The following is a 20871-nucleotide window of genomic DNA, read 5'->3' as shown; positions in this document are numbered from 1 at the left end:
AATTTATTAATTTTAAAAGTAATTTTTTCATTCCTTTTTTTGTTATATATAAATGTTTTTTTTTTTCTTGTTATACTTGTCAATATTTTTTGGATATATAGTGTTTATCAGTGCATATTTACAAATAACATTTTTTAAAGGTTGTTTGAAAAGGATGCATCTGAATATAAATCAGAAGACATTGTGTTGGTTGGAAGAAGAGAAGCTTATTTTGGTTCTACCATATTAGAGAACAAACGCAGTCCATCGCATTTTGGATGTTATGAACATAAAAAGAGCTTTTTCGATAACATTTTAGGAAAAACAAAGGATCATCTGAAGGTACGTTAACATTTAGCCGCCCTAGGCATACGATCAAAATTGCATCTAGTGAGTTCGTCAATACTAAGGCCTCATACAAACTTAATAGGCAACAAACAATCGTCTTGTGTGAGTGGCTAAATATTATAAGAATTCTTGATGGGTATGTTTCTAATTTGGCTAGAAATATTGACAAGATTATGCATTGCATTTTCTGGATTAAGAGTCACGACAGTCACATGTTCATGCAATGACTAATTCCCACATCATTATGGGAATAGCTGTCAACTAAAGTATAAGAAGCTCTAACAGAAGTTAGTATGTGTTTTTTAATAGTTTGGCATCCCCAAAATTAAGTGTAGCTGATATGTGGAGGTTGGGTAAAGAAATACCAATGGTGCTATGTGAATTAGAGCCTATATTTACCTTAGCATTCTTTGATGTCATAGAACATCTCCTTGTTCATTGAGCTTATAAGGCATGAATAACTATTTGGTCCAATATAGGTGGTTGTATCCATTTGGGAGATTTTGAAACGAACGATGAATTATTTGGTTTAACAGTCCATATGTTTTAATGCGTATATACATCCATCTATATTGCAGGTATCTTTAAGTTTAAATTTTAATGTGCAGAACAAGACGCGTGTAGAGGCTTTGATCTGCATTGGATATCTTACAGAGGAAGCATCACACTTTGTTATTCATTACCTTGAGCTAGACGTTTGATGTAAAGTTACATGTCTTCTTAGAAATGATGACGAAAACTTTTATAACAACTGGTTGTGTGTTCTGTCTATATTCACACATCCAATCATATTCTACAGGATGAGAAAAGTACGTATAATGGACGAAAAAGACCTCAAAATTCCTTATACAAAATTACTCATACATATGTTTTGCGAAATTGTTTAGAGGTCAATCAATTGCATGACCAATTCATGTTCCCCTTTAAAACGTATGAACCACACTGGAAAGCAGACTGTTCGATTGTATTTCGGATCGGTTATTTTTCAGCTGTGTGTTACAACGGGTCACATTCGGGTCAAGTCGGTTAGTCATGGTTCGGTTGGAGATCGGTTATTCAAGCTATCGAGTTAGCATCGGTTCGGTGTCGGTTGAAATTCATGTCGAGTGTTAATCGGTCTCAGGTTGTCATCGGTTACTAATTGGTTCGGTTTTGTCGGGTACAGATCGGGTTCGGGGTTTTTTTTAAACTGAATTCGGCTACGTATTATTAATTACTATTGATCGAATCAATATCAATCATTTTTTAATTGATGACAAGATTCCCTTTACTTAAAGCAAAATAATTAAAATGCAAATCAATTAGTAATCATTATTACTTTGTTACTTTTACTTGTTTGACCGAAAATTAAAATTATAAAGTTCTATCAATTTTCATCTGATTCGATTAAAAGTAGTTAAATAGACATTGACCATTGATTATTAACTCTAAATATATGAAACCATGTAATTATAAAATTTAATTTATTGAAATATCTGACACTTTATTAGATTAACTACTAAGATGATTGAATATGAGTCTATCATACTTCTATGTTAAAATTGGTTTAGGTTTACAACAGTTTAATCTAAAATTCGTTCGGGTTAAGTCGGTTTTAGCCGGATCGAATTCAGTTTCGAGCATGATTTGGGTCGGATATGACTCAGGTCGGTCATTATTAGGTTCGGATAATCTCGGTTAACGGTTATGTGTCGGTTACAAAAATCAGTTACAGCTCGGGTTCAGCTTTCCCATTTTCGGTTGTCAACCGGTTCGGGTACAATTTCGGTTCGGATAATGTCGGTTCGATAAACCTAAAAAAGGAACACATTTTCGAGTCGGTTTACTTTCGGTTTTGGCTTGGGTTTTCGAGTCGGGTTACTTTTGAACAGCTCTAGGTGTTACTGACTTATAAATGATTAAATTGGTGTTCATAATTATTTGGGCTTTGAAAATGTTACAATATAATTTTGCTTTGCATAAACCTATTATAGGATTACTCTGCTTGGCATTGCATAATTTAATAAGAAACATTGTAACTATATCTACATGGTGTGATAGTTTTACTAAATTATTGATCAGTGTATATCTTTTTATGTTTGTCAACTCATAAAAATAATAGAAAAAGAAAACAAAAAAAGAAGTATATATGTAATTTTTTTGAATAATAAATTTTTAAAAAAATATTAAATGAGTTTTAAGTTTCTTTAACATTAAAAATGGCTAAAGAATATCCATAAACAATTACAAGTTCTTATTTTTACAAAATTTTTGAATCATCCGATTCCAGGACTCAATTCTATAATCCGATTCTGAGAGTGGTTTTCAATTTGACTCAAATTTATGATTTTAACAACTTTGACTATAATTCACGTGATCTCTCTTTATCTTAATTCAATTATGAAATCAAAAATATTGCGTTTAAACTTTTAGTATTATAATTATATTTAATTCGGAGTCGGGGGTCGGGTCGAGTTGGAGTCGGTTAGAATCGGGGTAGGAGTCGGAGTCGGATTGGAGTCTGGTCGGAGTATCGGATGTTTTATGAGGTCTAGCTCCGGTCTGTCTCTGAATCAAACTCGAACTATGTAATCAGAATCAGAATAAGATATTATTTTTCTCAAACTCAAATCGGATTAAATTGCTCGGATCAGGTGCGGATTCAAATTACTGAATTTCCATCCCTTAACAAACGCTGCTTGTTGAAATTCCGATAAAACTCTAAATATTTTTTTTAGCAATAGAAAAATACAGACTGAATTCAATCGGAAGCAAGCCTCGTTTGGGTTGTGCATAAGTTTGATAAACTTTTTATTTTTGTTTATCATTTTGAATATTTGTTTTTTTATTATTATTCAAATTTCTATTATGAAATTCCATCCATAGCCTCATTTTTTTTTTCTGATTTTACATTATATTCCTTGCAACCATTTATTTTTATTATCTACCATTCAAAGACAAATTAAAACATATCTCTAATATATGTAACCTTCTCCAATTGTTGATATGACAAAAATTAAAAGAGAGTCACTCTTAAAGAGTGACACAATTATACCAATCTTTATTACAAATATATCGTATTAAAATTTTCAATAATTTCATAATTTATCTTACCAATTCTAGTAATATAGTAACAAAAATTTCAACATCTTAGATATTTCCAATACCTTGAAAAGTAGCAAATATGATTCTAATATTATGAAAAATGATGTGGTATTACCAATTCTAATAATATCGTAACAAAAAATTTTAATATCTTAGAAATTAGAAATTCCATTCATAATATCTTAATAGTTTGAGATGTTTCTAATTGTTGGCCTTTTAAGGTTTTGATGATGAATTTCCTTAATATAAATAACTGTATTTTAGAGATTGTGTGCAAGTCAATATTCGGTCTTGATAAGGATCGTTGATAATACCTAAGACTTGGTCTATGAACTTTGTACGTGTCTAAGATATCCAAGGAAGTTAGATAGAAAGATCATTTAGGATGTCAAATGTAGACAGGAGGTAAACTGTTCCTAAGTTGATAATCTGATGATACTTGTTGATGAATGGAAACAGTAACCATGTTCCCAAAATTTAAGTCTGGAAGAATCAGCGTCAGCGGAAAAATTCTGAAGAAAGTATTTTATGGTTTTTCTTAGTTGATGTATGGGTAAGATTAATTTGTTGCATAATTAAATTAATGAGTTAGTTGGCAAAGAAATTTTAATTATAGCTATTTTTAATAACCGTCACATTTTCTAAAGTGGTGGAGAAAACTTGTTCTAATTTTTCTCCATGTTAATAGGCTTGAACTATTGGGTTTTATTTAAGAAAAATTAACTTGTCTTATTTAAAAAATAAAAACCGTAGCTTATTACTTGCAAAAAAGTTCCACTTATTCTTCCTTAAATTTAGGATTAAGGATGAAGTAGGTAGTTATTTTCCTTACTAAGCTACGTGACTTTCCTATATAAAAGGAAATAATTTTTAACCGACTATTGTGTGTAGGAAATTAACAAGAAATATTCATTGCTTCTAAATTACCAATTAACTTAGAAATATTTCTTGTACAACTCATTAATTTTATCCTTAGGTTTTTGGCATTTGTAAAAGGGTTTTTGAGAAAATTGTTGTAACTAGACTTGGGGAAGTCTAGGGGAGAAAGTGAGCTTCGTGAGAAGTGAGAGAAAGAGAAAGAGAAAGAGAATTGTTAGCTTAGTTTTGTTTGTTTTATATAATTGTAACGAATTGCCTAAAACATAGTAGAGAATTTGAAATTCCCGAGGGTCGTGGTTTTTTCTTCTATTTAGGTCTAGAAGATTTCCACGTAAATATTGTGTTGTCTCTTCCTAAGTTTGGGCATTAAATTCAAGTTTCTAATTCCGCAAAAGTAGGGCAAAAACACTTAAACTTATCAAACAACAATTCACCTCTCCTCTTATTATCTCTGAACATTTCTACACTTATATTCTGTGGTATATGAATAAACCAAAAATAAATCTAATATATGTGTCAATCCAATTGTTATGTAAAGAATGTTCAACGAATAATATTTGTACATTTGTAATGGTTTTTGATCATATGATATTTGGAAATTCTACAATAATTTTATTATGTTGCATGATATACTTTCCTTGCCCTCCGTTTTTGAAATGCTATTGTGCCCATTTGCAAATTGTCTCACATTCGAGAATAAACATAACAAAGTATACCACTTTAATTATAAGTTTAAGGAGTAACTTATGTTCTACCAATTGATTTTACCAGCTAACCTCCTTTAAATTTGCAAGTGCATAATTCCCCAATTGTTTTCTAAATTCTATTCTGATATCATTGTTTGGTTTGTTTGTGCCTTTTCAGGTGGGCCAAAAACCGAAACTACATTTATATGACAAAGAGATTGTGAATTGCCCATTTTGTCCACATGTAAGTTGTCTTATATGAGAAAAAAAAAAAATACGTTTATCACTTTTTAAACTTGAGGAGTAACTCCTAACATTACTAATTAGTTTTAGTAGTGAAACTCTTTAAATTTGTAAGTGACTTACTTTGTGCTCCTTATTTGAATTGCCCAAGCTTAATTTTAAATTCTATCATGATTATTTATAGTAATAGTTTTTTCTAATATGATGTTTTATTTCAATATTATAGAAATGAGGTAGTAATAATATACCTTTTGATGTTCCTTTTTATTATTTTGAAAGTTTTAGTGGATATTTTCGTAAACATATTTTTATTTATACCATATTTAGGGCTGTAAAAACGGGTTAAAAGTTCGGAAACAGGTCGGTCAAAAACAGGTTCGGTAAAAAACGGTCGGTCAAAAGCAGGTCGTATAAGTCTTTCGGTACCGGTCGGTATCGGTCGGTTTATTCGGTATCCGGTCGAATCCGGTTTTTTTCTGGTTGCCGGTGTCGGTCGGTATGGGTCCGGTATTTATCGGTCCGGTCATTACCGGAAACAGGTCACATTCGGTCGGTCAAAAACGGTTTTTTGCAGGTCGTAATCGGTATACAGATCATAACCGGGCGGTCAAAATCGGTAATCGGTCGGTCACAATCGGTATGCGGGTCAGAATCGGTCGGTCACAATCGGTCGGTTTTGGTCGGTATCGGTTCAGTTCAATTTAGTTGAACCGGGATTCAGTTCTGTTCAGTTCAGTTTTGGTTGGTATCGGGTCGGTTCAATTCAGTTAAACCGATATTCCGGTTAATTTGGTTGATATCGGTTCAGTTCAATTCATTTAAACCATGATTTAATTCAGTTCAATTATGTTCCAATTATTCTGTTCCAATTTGGTAAAAAATCGCATCGTGTTGCCTCATAATGTCATTGATCATGCGTTTATCCATGATGGGAATGATATATAGAAGGTGGAACCTCACATCAAGTTTTATAGATGTCGTTAGGTTATGAGTTTTATGACATCAAATTCAACTAATCAACTCCGTCTAAGTTAATTAATAGATCATAACATGTTAATTGATCGACTTCATCTAATATCAATTAGACAATTACAATTTACAACAATAATATGTTATTAATGTCACAATGTAAGTTTGTTAGATTGTCTTAATAATATATCTTCATCACTGATTGAATTGACCTTCGTTTGTCCATGGGGTGTGTTATTTTCAACTAATGTGATCGGTCATAATTAGAGGTGTTCATTCGGTTGATCGGGTCGGTTTCGGACGGGTGTTATTCGGTTCGGTTGTATTTCGGATCGGTTATTTTTCGGCTATCATTGACTTATAGAGTTATAGTTATAGACTTATAGACTATCATTGACATTTGACTGTTAACTCAATGTTATTACTTATTACTATTAGTTATTAGTTATTATTGATCTTGAATACTCTAAACTCTAAAGTAATTTATAGGCTATTATTAATAATCGATCGTAATTCAAAGTTCACTTATCATAATTCGATCTATTATAGATTATAGTAAATGAAACTAGTGTAGTACTCCACCTTTTTTTTTACTTTGAATTAAATAGCCTAAATTATGTAATTTGACCAAATTCAATAATTAAAATATTTAATATTTGATATAAAATATTTATATTACTCAAATAAATTATTTTAGATATAATCATATAATTGTCCAATTTGATGATAAAATGTTATTGGTTATATTGATAGCACACGGATAACGGGTTTAAGCCGTTGGATTTATAATGGTAATATCATATCAGTGGTCAAGATTGTGCCACGTCGCCGGATGAAAAAGGGATTTGATGTATTTTCGTCATCCTGAAAGTGAATCTGATACAATACCTTATTTCCCAATTCCCGCTCGACTAAACCCTAACCCAACTCTCTCTTCTTCATCCTCTCACTGAAACCGGCGGCCCTCTTTCAATCCCATCCCTTCTCCTCCAATCCGGCTGGTAGAGTTTTAGGTATTTCTACTCCTCAAGTTTAGTTCATTGATTTTTGTTTAATATCTATCAAATCTGTTCATCTTTGTTTTTTGTGTTTAAAATCTTTGTTCGATTTGATTTTGTGTTCTTCCATTTTCGATTTGATTTGATTTAGTCTTCTTCCATTTTTTTTTTGTTCGATTTGATTTTGTATTTAATTTTCTGGGTTTAATGTGTTCGTTTAGGGTTAGATTTAGGGTTTTTTGTATTTAATCTTTGTTTTTTGTGTTTAATCTTTGTTTTTCGTGTTTAATCTTTGTTCGATTTAGTCTTCTTCCAAAAAATTCGGTCTGGCGGTTCATGTTCTTGCTTAAATTAAATTATGTGGAAAACAACAATCTAACTATAAGAGGAATTAAATTATGTGGAAAAGAAATTGAATCAGAGAATGAAAAAGATTATGGAAACTAGGGTTAAATATCTTCTGTTTCCTTTTCCTTTCTTCTCTATTTTCCATTTTTCATGTTCTTGCTCTCGAAAATGGAGTATATCGTAGCTGCTCTCGACCAGTTGCTCCCATGAGTTCTATGTCCACGTTTTCCGGCGAGAAATGCCTTCTGAATTTCATGTACTTTAGGTTTTGTATCTCCATCAATAGATTTTACTCTGTTTAATCTTTTTCTCAATTTTCTTCGAGTTGTTGATAAAATTGAAGATGCGTTGGAAACACTTGCAATATTTTGTAAAGTTTAACTGAATTACTACTATTAGTTACTTTCTTATTCCTGTTGTCATATGTGTTTTTGGAAAACAGAAGGATTTAGATATTATAAATCTTTGCTTCATTTTTGTGTTCTTTGCTGCCTTGACTATTTGTGCTTGAATATAGGGTTTATTTTTGTTTGAAAATAACCCATGGTGTTATTTTTTTTTTTTAAGGTATGGCTGACCCTGCTGTGGCTGTCCCCGAACAAAGAAGAGTTGTTAAACATAAAAAAATTACGTCACCGGTTTGGGATCAGTACCATGTATCGTACCCCAATGACGTACGGACAATAAAGTGTAAATACTGCGATTATGAGGCGGCAGCACCAGGTAGTGCAGGTACAACTAATTATAAACGTCATACTGAGGGCTGTAAAGGTTATAAAGAGTTCATAAAAAATAACCCAAACGCTAATGTTGTGTATGATCATGATACTTACGTGCTTAAGTTTGCTGATTCGATATTATATCATGGATATTGTTTGAGTATGGTAGAGCATATTAAAACTAGAGAATTGCATCGTTGGTTAAATCCTAATGTCAAAGATGTGTCTAGATATACGATAACTAAATGCGTAATGGGTGAACATGAAAAGTACAAAAAACTAGTATTTGACAATATGCAATCTTGTAAGAGTCGTATATGCTTAACTTGTGATGGATGGACAGCATGTACTTCGCGTTCATATTTTGCCCTTACTGCCCATTTCATCGATGATGATTATAAATTGCATTCCCTTTTGTTAAATTTTCGTCGTTTTCCCCCACCCCACGATGGTGAATCTATATTCATGTTTGTGAAAGGTTTGTTGAATGACTGGAATATAGGTAGAAAAGTTTTTTCAATCACACTTGATAATGCTTCCTCTAATAATAGGATGGTTGAAAAACTAAAACGTGATTTGCACTCCTCTTCTCCTCTCCCTTTAGATGGCAAGTATTTTCATATAAGGTGTTGTGCTCATATTTTGAACCTTATTGTTAAAAAGGGTTTGAAACTTGTTGATAATTCCGTGACTAAGTTACGTGCGGTTGTTATATATGTTGATTCTTCTGATTTTCGACTTACAAATTTTGAGAAAGCTAAAATTGATAAAGGTTTGCAATCAAAGGGTAAATTAGTTTTGGATGTTTCCACTAGATGGAACTCTACTTATGACATGATTCATAGGGCTCTTGAGGTAAAGGATGCTATTGATTTATATCTTGTTCGTGAAAGGGATATTGATGTTGATATTATTTCTGAGAATGAGTGGGATACACTTCAAGATATTTGTGATTTTCTTGAGCCATTCTATGAGATTACCAAGCTTTTTTCTGGTTCAAAATATCCCACTGCAAATTTGTACCTTTCTTGCATAATATGTATTGAAAAGATTTTGACTGATTCCCACCGAGATCCTAGTGATGCTGTGAGAAAGATGGCTGCTCCTATGTGGGAAATGTTTGATAAATATTGGTCCGATCATTCTATGGTTCTGTCTTTTGCCTTTTTACTTGATCCACGTTTTAAGATGACTTTCCTTAGTGATTATTATTCTATGCTGTATGTACCTACTGCGGTTGAACAAAAGGTAAATGATGTGCTTGCTGCGTTTGTTGCTTTATATGAATGTTATATGAATACCACTCAATCTGCTCCTGTTGCACCCTCTCCGTCAAACCTTGGTCCTCCTCGTCCGTTCCAAATGCGCAAGTTACGTCATGATTTTCCTCGTATTTCTGCATCTACGACGGCGAGAGGTGATGTGGACTCTTATTTGGCCATGTCTCTTGTTGTTGATTATGATGGTTTTGATGTTCTTGAATATTGGAAGGGACAGTCTACCTCTTATCCAACACTCGCACTAATGGCTAGAGATATTCTAGCCATTCCAATTACTTCTGTTGCATCTGAATCTGCTTTTAGTGTTGGTGGTCGGATCCTTAACAAATTGAGATCTTCTTTGTTACCAAAAAATGTTGAAATTTTGGTGACAACGCGAAATTGGCTATTTGGGTTTGAACCCGAGGAAAATGCGAAGGAGATATTAAGTGTTATTGAGGAAAATAACACTGATCATGATGATAATGCTTCAGGTAAGTGTAGTGCTCTATGAAGATTTTTTTCTTGTAATTGGGTTTTTTACCAAATTATTATATCTGAGCGCCCAATTTATATTTTATAATTAATTTATATTTTTTTTATTTTATTTATTATAACTTTCTGTCGTTTTTCCATCTCATGCTCTTAATCATAATACTCAGTATCTGAAAGTTGTTACTTTTATATGATCTTAAGGTACACTAAGTTTGGTGGAGCAGTTCCTTACAGATTATTGAAAGGCGGTGTCGCATTGAGGACTAGGAGCAGGAGATCTAAGGTGGTGATGGAAGAGGAGGAAGAAGATGAAAGTGATGAAATGAGTTATACTTCTGAGAAAATTAAAGAAAAGTGATGAAATGAGTTATACTTTTGCAATTTCTTATGCATAACTAAAATTTGGAAAAGACTTTTTGTGTAGTTAGGATTATTGATGTTTATATTATTGGTAGGGAAAAAAATGTAATGGATCTATTTTAAATTTCGTCTAAACTATTAAATGAAATGAAAGTGGTTTATCAATTTCATAGGTTAATATTTTGTATTGGTTTATATTGTTATATGTTGATTTTAATACAGTATTAATTAGTCAGCAAATTAACCTGAACTTGGTAATTATATTGGTTGCAAAGTATGAACTATGTTTATGCAATTTTGCAATTTCTGAGTTTTGTAAAATTTATACTTAATTTTTTAGAAAAGAAAAAGGCTTTACTAAATTACTGAGTTAATATATATTAACTTATAATTTATATATTTATTTTATAAAAATTTATATTTAATTTAATTTTTATCATATAGAAATAATATAATTAAGTTTAATTTAATTATTTTATATAAAATTTTATTATATTTTGACAACTTAAAAGAATTATGTAGATAAGTTCGGTCCAAAACAGGTTCGGTACAAAACAGGTTCCAAGTTCGGTATAATACAGGTTCGGTACAATATAGATTCGGTCAAAAACGGTCGGTTAAAAACGGGTATTAAGCGGGTCGAAAACAGGTTTCGGTCTGAAAACAGGTTCGGTATCGGTCGGTCACGGTATGATAAAAACAGGTCGAAAACGGTTTTCGGTTTAAAACAGGTTCGGTACCGGTCGGTTTCGGTATGTGTAAAACAGGTCGGAAACGGTTTCGGTCACCATTCGGGTTCGGTAGCGGTCGGTATCTGGTCACTTGTATTCGGTCAAAAACGGGTTCGGTATCGGTCGGTAACAAGTCGGTAAAACAGGTTTCTGACCACATTTACAGCCCTAACCATATTGTCTGGAGATAAGTTACCTTGGTATTCTAATTTACAATATTTTTTAATGTTTATGATTTTCACAAATTATAATTTTTATTATCTTTTTTTTTAACATTTTTATAAAACTTATGATCCCCACATGTTTTCATTAGTATTATTTTTACATGTTTTAAATATGTATGATTCCTATATTTTTCCATTAACTTTTAATTCAAAATTTTTTTAAATACTTACAATCTCTTTATCATTAATTTTATTATTTAATAAAATATTATTATTCTCATCCAAAAGATAATACATTTGTTAATCAACTTAAATATTCAATATGTGAACATCAAATGGGTATGAAGGTAGTAATAATTAATTAAAAATAATAATTCTAAAGAAAAGTATATAATATAATATTACACCAGCATCAACTTCTCTCCGATCTAGTTTTCCCAAAATGGTTACTTTGTGTGACCAAAACTCAATGAAAATGGGTTATTTAAGTTTATAATAATTCCTCCAATGAAAACATGACAAGTATAGAAAAGTAAGATGAAGTTAAACTAAGAAAAAGATAATAATGTCTATGAAAAAATTTAGATAATTAGAAAACTACGTAGGGATCAAAACATCATAAGACAAAGTGTAATTGTGAGAGTGGGCTCCATGTAAAATTCATCATGATTATTAATAGTCAACTTCATCAATAATAATCTCATACAAAAATATATTTGTTATATACAGAAAAAAGGATTATGCATATGTTTTATGTAATCTTGTATCATATAATTGCATGTAGATATTTTGTCTAGAGTATATTCTACAACGTCGAATTGTTAGTAAACGTAAGGTAGAAATGAATAAGAGAAGATAATAATGGGAAAAGATCAATCATTAAGGTCACTTATTGTAGTAAACTCGAGTTTAGACTCTTCATCATTCTTTCTTGACCACTCAGTGCATTGCCTTGGACGTGAAATGCCATTAATCATATGATTGAAGCAAATTTTTTTTTTTTTTAAATTTTTTTAATTTTTAATGTTTTTTTTTTAACTTTTGCATAGTAATAAAAATAACATCACCATCTTTTTTATTGTGTCGCCACTTTTTTTAATGAAATTACTAAAATGCCCTTAAATATATTCTTAATTATAAATTCAACTATTATTATTATTATTTAAAAAATTATTAAAAATAATTAAATTAAACTAAAAAACATTAATTTTAAAGAAAAAAATTTAAAAAATCGGAAAATAAACCTAGTTACACGTTTTGTGCTGAAATTTTGATATATGTTCAATCTTTTGGTCATAGCTTTTGATAGGAAAAACACATCAACTCAATATTTACGGCATTAGAACCTAGACTTCAAGATCTTTCCAATGGCATATTATATGCTCAATTCCGATAACCGAGTGAGAAATGACGATCATTTAAAAATTATTTTACTGAAATTTGATAAATGCTCAATCTTTCGGCCATGACTTTTTATAAAAAAATTGCATTAATGAAAGGTTTGTGGCATTAGTAACTAGACTTCAAGAGCTTTCCAACGACATATTATATGCGCAATTTCGATAACCGAGCGAGAAATGACGACTGTTTAAAGTTTGCAATGATTTTTAGTATATCCAGTCGCGTAAAACACGTGACCGAACTGCAGTTCAACCGCAAGTAGACTTGATATTATGTTTAGTGTTGGTGTGTGCTTGTTTTTAAGCTTACAATAAAGAATCTCACCTCATGGTTGTGAAGAGAATCTTTAGATAATAAAATAGAACTCGAGACCTTTGTCTTTGGTATCCAAATAATAGTGATTTCTCGTTAGTTGGATTTTCGAATTCTGATTTTACAGGTTATAAAGTTGATAGAAAAAGCACTACAGAAAATATTTAATTTCTTGGATCCTTATTTCGTGGCAATCAAAGAAACAACACTCGGTGGCATTATCATCAGCCGAAGCTGAATATATTGCTGCAGATGCATGTTATGCACAAATCTTATGGATGTCACAATAACTAAGCGACATTTAAATATTAAAAAATTCAGAACAACATTATCGTAAAAAGCATATTAATGTAAGACACCACTTCATGCGACATCACTACAACAACAAGGACATTTACCAATGGCTTTTTCCAACACAATATCAAATTGCGGACATATTCACAAAGCCATTGCTCGAAGACATATTACTACTGGCGTCATTCCAACTAAGGGATCTAGGGTTTGACTACAAAGAAGTACATTAGGTATGTTAAACAAGGGTGCTCAAACTTAAGGGGAGCATTCGATTTAAATTTTGTTCGTATTCATATGTTGCATGTGATCATCCTTGTGTTCACATGGGCTTGACATTGATTCTCAAGGACCTGACAATTGGGCAATATCAATATAATTTTTCAAATAATTTTGTCTTGGATCAAAATAGTGATCAGAATATCTTTCTAGATATTTTCGGACGATGTTATTTCCATTTGTATTTTTAAAAAAATAGAAGTTACAACTTTATATTTTATAATATTTTATTTGATATATTTTCTTTACATTCTATTTATAAATTATTTTTCTTCTCATTTGAGAAATATTTTGTTCTTAACAAAAATTTTTAACAAACTGTCCTCTTTTTACAAAGTTTTGGATAGAAAAGTATTTCTCAAAATCTTCTTATGTTTATACGGTCAATGAGATAAATCTCATTTATTTTCCCTCCTATAACCGTTAAATCACTACTTTAAACAAAATATCAACCCTCACCTATCGCAATTCACATCCCATCAATCTTACACTTCCCATGATCACCCCTCCCTTGACTGTCTACATCAATTACTCCCATCCCATGAATATTTATCACTCATCCACTCAACACTTCATAAACAAAACTACTTCCATCTCGATAACCACCAAACTTCAACTGCTCTCCGTCATGGCTCCTCCTAAAACAAAAACCCTTGCTTCCAAAGAAAAAAAATTCATGTCTGTGCTTTCAACCCTTCAAACCTCCAAATGAAGGAAAATCAAAATAGGCATCACCAGAAAAGTTGATTCAGGCACCGCTGCATCGGTTTAGTGAATGAAAGTTCTTCCTCAAATGAATCTCAACCGGAAATCCCCAAGGTGCACACTACTACTATTGATGATTCTTGGTTTATTAATAATGAGCATGAGGGTATTGGGGAGAATTTCATAATTATGAAATTTTTTATTCTGATTTTCTTGATATTGATTTTTTCAAACAACAAAACTTTCTTTGTTTTAATCTTCTTCAAAACCTCTCCTTTATGGAAAATCAGAAACTGTGGTGTTTCACCATATCTTCTTTCTACACGCCTTTTTTATGCAAATCGTCAAATCATTAATGAAAAGGGGATTTTTTTGTGTTCATCTCAAGTTAGGAATTGTTCATTCTCCTTCACTGAAACGATCCTTGGAAAAATATTAAATTTTCTTTTCGGAAATCAATCAAATCTTGACAAAGAAAAAGTTAACCACATTGCTAGAGCCCAAACCAAACTTTTCAATGTCCTTCCTCCTTGCCCAAAGAAACCCACTCATAACATTTTCACTCTTGAATGGAAAATCCTTCACAATATAATCCAAAGGTGTCTTTCACAAGAGCAATACTACCGACCAAGTTCTTCAAACCACATTATCCATCATGGATAATGTCATGCAAAGGATCCTGACATTCCTTACCTCATTATCACCTCCATATATAAGACCATAACAAGAAAGCAAGGCTCCCTACTTCCATTTGCCAACCCCCTTCCTAAAATCATTACTTACATTGATCTACGCTTAAAGGATGAGAAAAAATAATAAGTGGTGGGAAAATTTGATAAGAAGACCTTTGAACAATTTAGGGATTATAAAGGATGGTGCTGAGTGGACTTCAAAATTTGTGGCCTCTAAATCCTCTCTCTTTATCGTGAAAAATTTGAGGGATGATGCCAAAAGGTAGAGTACATATGCTCTGAGTCAGGCCTTCTACATATGATGGTCAAGGAACACGTCAAAGTTTAAAGCATACTTTACGCTCCCTTTACCATATGAAAGACTACATGAGTATTAGTGAGGTAGAAGAGGATGTTTGTGAACATTCAAGAGCTGCTGCCAAAGAAATGGAAAACGAGAAAGAGAAGAAGAAAAAACAAAAGAATAAGGCCCATGCTGAGAAATATTCAAGCCTTGACAAAACCCCAACCCCAACTTGATATAGTTGTAACTAATAATTTCTTTTTGGTTTTTGAACAAAACTTGATCCAACATTTTTCTTCTCTTCCTTATTGGAAAACGAAGGGGGAGAAGAACTTAAGACAATGGCAGATCAAACTATTGTTTTGATATATCATATGCTATGTTCTGCTTTATTATGCTGCTTTTTAGACAGGTACAACTTCAAAAATTTCAAGGCCCTGAGTATGAAATATTTTTTTTTTGAGATCTTTACAAAATTAACATTATATTGTTTTGTTCTAACATTTTGTTGTACAGGATATGTTCTACATATTGTATCTAGGTCTAAGTCTTGGAAATTTCAAGGCTTAAACCTTGATCTTTTATAATATGTTTAGAACCTTGAACTTTCAAAATATGTTTAGAACCTTGATCTTTTAAAATGCGTTGATGTCTTAATTAATTTTGTCTTTCATCAAGGGGATATTGTTTACTTGGCTCCTTAATTGAATTAAGCTGTTATATTTTATGATGGAAGACAAAAGCATACGTTTATTATTGATCAAAGGATTAAGTCTTATATAATATTATATGTCATAATTTGTACGTTCACATAGCATGAAATATAAGTTCATAAAAACTCATATTATAGTCCTTTTCTATATTTGATGGCAAACATACTTTGCCTTAATGCATTACCTTCCAACGGTCATACAATCATCAAAGATAAGATCGTTTTCTATGTTGTATTCAAATATCTGGCAATATATGAAAATATCCTTAAAACCGATTTTATTTATATACTTGCCATTTATAAAAGATATGCTAACAAAGTTTTGTTCGAAACTTTCCTTCGATACAAAGATTCAACTTCTCATTTCAAGGCCTCTACTGTTTCAGTTTAGGTAAGTAGTCGTTGAATGATTGATAACCGGTTTCTAGCACGTCGTTAATACTAAGAACCAAGTTATACAAACAATATTTATAATCACTCTGATACTAGTACAACGAGTGTAATGGTAAGTCGGGGTCGAACCACAAGGACAAGGGATGCAAGACTAAAGACTTGGTGTGGGAAGGTTATATGAAAGATTGATTGGTGGGTGAACTTAACTAATAACAAGAATAAAAAGCGAAACTCAACAATGAAAAACAATCGGGGACTAGACTATGTCCACCCTAGGATGGTCTATTGGAAATATAGATAAGCTAGGTCAAGGGAGTTCGAACAATAATCAATCAAGACATTCTAGATATCGGGAGGAAGTTGATGACCATATAAGCCACACGAACGACCTATAATCGCCCTATGTCTCTCTAGGAGTGGCAGGACAAGATTTGAATCGAAAATCTATCAACAACCATCATCAACCTCAACCTTAATCCTAAACATTGAAGACAAGACCAAACCTAGGATTTCTCTAACCTAAAACCCCTAAGGAAACTACTCTAACATACTAGAGACAAAAACAATGAACAAAGAAAGCATCGAAAGCAAGAAAACAATAAAGAAAGCATTAAAGGAATTGAAAGACAATAATGCAATAAATCTACACTAGGAAAGCAATAGAGGAAAGCAAAAATGAAAACAAGAAAGACATTTAAGCATATAGGAAATGTAAACTTACATAAAGGAAGAAGATGCAAGCATAAATAAAGAACTACAAATCTATATTAGGGCAAAAAGTAGAGAAAGCATTAAAGGGGTTGATGTTCTAAAATGAGGCACAAAGGCATTCAAATTAGGCATCCCTTCTTTTACAGAAATAAGGGGTATTTATAGGCTAAGAAACAAAAGGGGTAAAATTCCCTAAAAGCCCTCGGAGTTTGGTTTGCAAAGAAAAGATGTCGTGCAGTCTGGGGCTTCCATTCGACCGAATTGAAGGTCTATTCGCCCGAATGGACACCCATTTGACCAAATGGGGTTCCATTCGGGGTTTCCAGCAAGTCTGAGCATGTTTCCTTGAAGTTTTAGGTCCATTCGCTCGAAGTTATAAGCCATTCGCCCGAATCCAGCAACATTCGACCGAAGCAATCAGTCATTCGCCCAAATCAGTGTCCATTCGCCCGAATGGAGCATCAATTCGGCCGAATGCTTTCCTATTTGGCCTATTTTCGTCTTTTGAAGCTTTGGATGCTTTTCGGACTTTGCGGGGACCTTGAGGAAGACTTGGAATGCCTGGGAAAGCTTCGGTACGCGTGTGTAATCTTCAATCAAAGCATCTAAGTCTAGTACGCAACGTAAAATACCTTGAAATCTCCGAAAATACCTGAAATTACCTCAAAACACCATGGAGACAAGAATAAGGTAAATCATGCGTAAAGTGTGTAAAAAGTATTCTAAAACGCGAGACTCGACACTATAATGAGGAGATAAATGTGCTCTAAAAACGAGCACATCAATGATCCATCATCTTAATTTTGAAAAAATGAATTTCTTCGTTGGTATGAAGATTTGAACTCATTGTTAAATATATTTCTATTTCATTCTTAACATAAGGTGAATGAAATTTTAATTAATAAACTAAAACTTTTGAAGTGAATGATTATGACTAGATAGCATGACTTAAGTTTATTCTAGAATCTTACGATTCTACGATTCGATTATACTGATTCGATTCTACAGGCCTTAATGATTCCAAGTTGAATCCCGATTTTAACAACTTTGCACGGCACAACTCTATCAAAAAGCTCCTGAATTGCAAAAGTCTCTTAAGACTTCAAAGAATCTTATTCTCAAGGAAATACTCTCAAGCTCCACATTTAAGAATACCTTCTTTAGTTGCCTTGTAATTTTCGATGAGTAATTTTCTTTTTAAGCTGTGTAATTTTTTAGCATATTCATTGTAAGAAAAAGAGAAAAGAAAATCTTTAGTTTACTAGGATTGGAGTTTCTAGTTGAGTAGTATTGTGAATACGGAGAGTTGTTAGAAGATAAATGTGACCTTCTTTTAAGATTTGTAATCTAAAACTCTAGGTGAAAGTGAATAAATTGACTTTATCCAAATCCTATGAGCTAGAGAAAGGCTCAAGGGTAGAGATTAAGTCTTATTAGATGACTGAGCTCTATAATCCTCTAGTCGCAAATAAGGACCAGCTGGGGCTAGCTAGTTATTCCTAGTCGCCATTGGCTAGTTTTTAAGGACCTAAGTTTTTTAACGATTTTTTTCAATGCGATCTGGTTGTTTTGTTCCTATTTAGTCGCGAATTCCTTCTTCCCTACTAATAGGTGACCTACCAACTTTTTTTTTGTAGTGTATTGATGTTGTTTTTTTTTTTTTGTATTTTTAAATTTAATGGAGACTGAAAATTATTTGTGTTAATTAAGATTGAAGATGAGTAATATTGATAAATGGAGAAATTTTGACATTTTTAAAGATTGGAGATGAATGGAGAAAATTGGCTAGTAATTGAGATAAAAAGAGAGGTCGTTCGTGAAGGTGAGAAAAGTAAAAGTTATCATCATCATACCCATTATATTCCGCTTATAGGAAAACTATGATTAGGGTTTGGAGAGGAAATAACAATAACAACTCATACCTATAAACAAGAGTGCGGTCAAAGGGTCCCCGGCTCAAGTGAGAAAAGTGATAGTGTAGAGACGTAATTGAGGTAGCGGAATTTAAGGTTTCAGCCCGACTTGTATGAGACGGGGTCCATATAATTATTTCATTACTTTAATTAATTACTTTATGATCGTAAGTGATCGTTTTAAGGTTATAAGTAATTACTTTAACGTTAGTGTTAAAGGTTATAAGGCAGTGGGTATTGTTTCGGATAAAGGATGGTGGAGGGTTGGTGGCGAGGTTTAGTGTAAGAATTCCATAGATTGAAACATACAATAATATTATATATATATATATATATATATATATATATATATATATATATATATATATATATATATATATATATATATATATATATATATATATATATATATATATATATATATATATATATATATATATATATATATATATATATATATTTTTTTTTTTTTTTTTTTCTTAGAACTTACTTTTTATGTAGGATCTTAGTTTAAGTGTTTCATATATCCATTGAAATATTGAAATATTAAGTGCTTAAATCTATTTTGGAGGTTCAGTTGGTTAGCTAGATTAAGTAGTAGCAATTGCTAAGAGTTGGCTTGTTAGAAGATAAGGTGTAGTATTCTTGTAGGTTGTATGAAGGACTTAAAAAAGAGAGTGAGAAAGAAGGTGCATGATGAATTTGTACGAGTTAGAAACCTTAATTAGGCAGAGAGTAGCCATTTGTGATGAACAAAGCTAACAACTACTCATTACTTTTTGTCCACTTTAATATTCTGTCAAGTTATTTTAGTTTATTGATCCATCAGAACCCTCAGAATTACATTATTAGGTTCGTGACTTACATTTGCGAAAATCTTTCATACTATATCCAATACTTTCTAAAGTAATTTTATCTGATACTCTTATCTAATTTAGTTCAAATGTTAAGGTAAGAAAGTGACCGCAATGAAAGGTATCTACATCAACAAATTGGAAGAAAATCACAATAAAAAAGGTTTCCATGTACTTCCTTGTTCCATTATGCTTTTTATATTTTTTACGCAATTCAATGCATAATATTGATCATTTATATCGTAAATTATGTATAGCTAAAAAATTTAAAAGTTGACATTATGAAAGTATACGATTAATTGATTCAAACAAGATGTCACTTAACTATATTGTTTCTTACACATTAGTCGTAATATATATAATATGCTTGAAAAATGAATAATACTCATAAGACTAATGCAGCATGTTTTTCAGGACGGAGAAAGTAAAAATTAATGAAACCAACACAAAAAGGTTTCTACATGTACAAATTAAGCAACGAACCATAATATAAATGTGTACACATGTGTCAAAAATTATTACTTAACTACAAATGAGATAATTAAGATGAACTGATCTAAAAGGAAAATGAGATATTTGCTCAATTGAAGGTAATATTATGCAATTCTTCATTTAATAAACAATTTATTTCTAATAAAATAATTATCCAGGGAAAAAGGGGTGGATTTAAGTAGTACTGAAATCCAAAAGGATATTTGTGTTACACAAAACAATACAACCAATAATTTTATTGTTAATGCAGTGATACTAAAACTAAACCGTTTGTTTATTGCCTAAATGATTTAACCTTTTAAATTCATTTTTTTTTTTTCAAAAGTCTGAATCTTCATTCTTAAGTGAAATTTTTAGAATGGAAAAATCTAAGGTGAAAATTTTAATTAATTAATTTTTAACTACAATTTGAATAGAGGAATATATTAGTAGAAGGTAGACTAAATACCCAATAGTATAAATTACTGTTCAATATTAATAGATTTAGGAAGCCTCGAATATAAATACTATCTTGCGATTATAAGATAACAAAATTAAATGTGGAATATTGGGGTATTTGGTAGTCAGCTTT

General features: G+C 31.7%; 1 protein-coding gene across 2 annotated transcripts in view; it reads left to right on the top strand.

Annotated features, from left to right (window-relative positions):
* LOC130814806 (oxysterol-binding protein-related protein 4B-like) overlaps positions 1–20871 on the top strand; it is a 988965-nt gene that overhangs the window by 651393 nt on the left and 316701 nt on the right. The gene's annotated exons all lie outside the window — the stretch shown is intronic.

This window comes from Amaranthus tricolor, chromosome 6 (assembly GCF_026212465.1).
Source record: "Amaranthus tricolor cultivar Red isolate AtriRed21 chromosome 6, ASM2621246v1, whole genome shotgun sequence".
NCBI lineage: Eukaryota > Viridiplantae > Streptophyta > Magnoliopsida > Caryophyllales > Amaranthaceae > Amaranthus > Amaranthus tricolor.
Note: the sequence above shows the minus strand (reverse complement) of the source record. Positions and strands in the feature narration are given on the sequence as shown.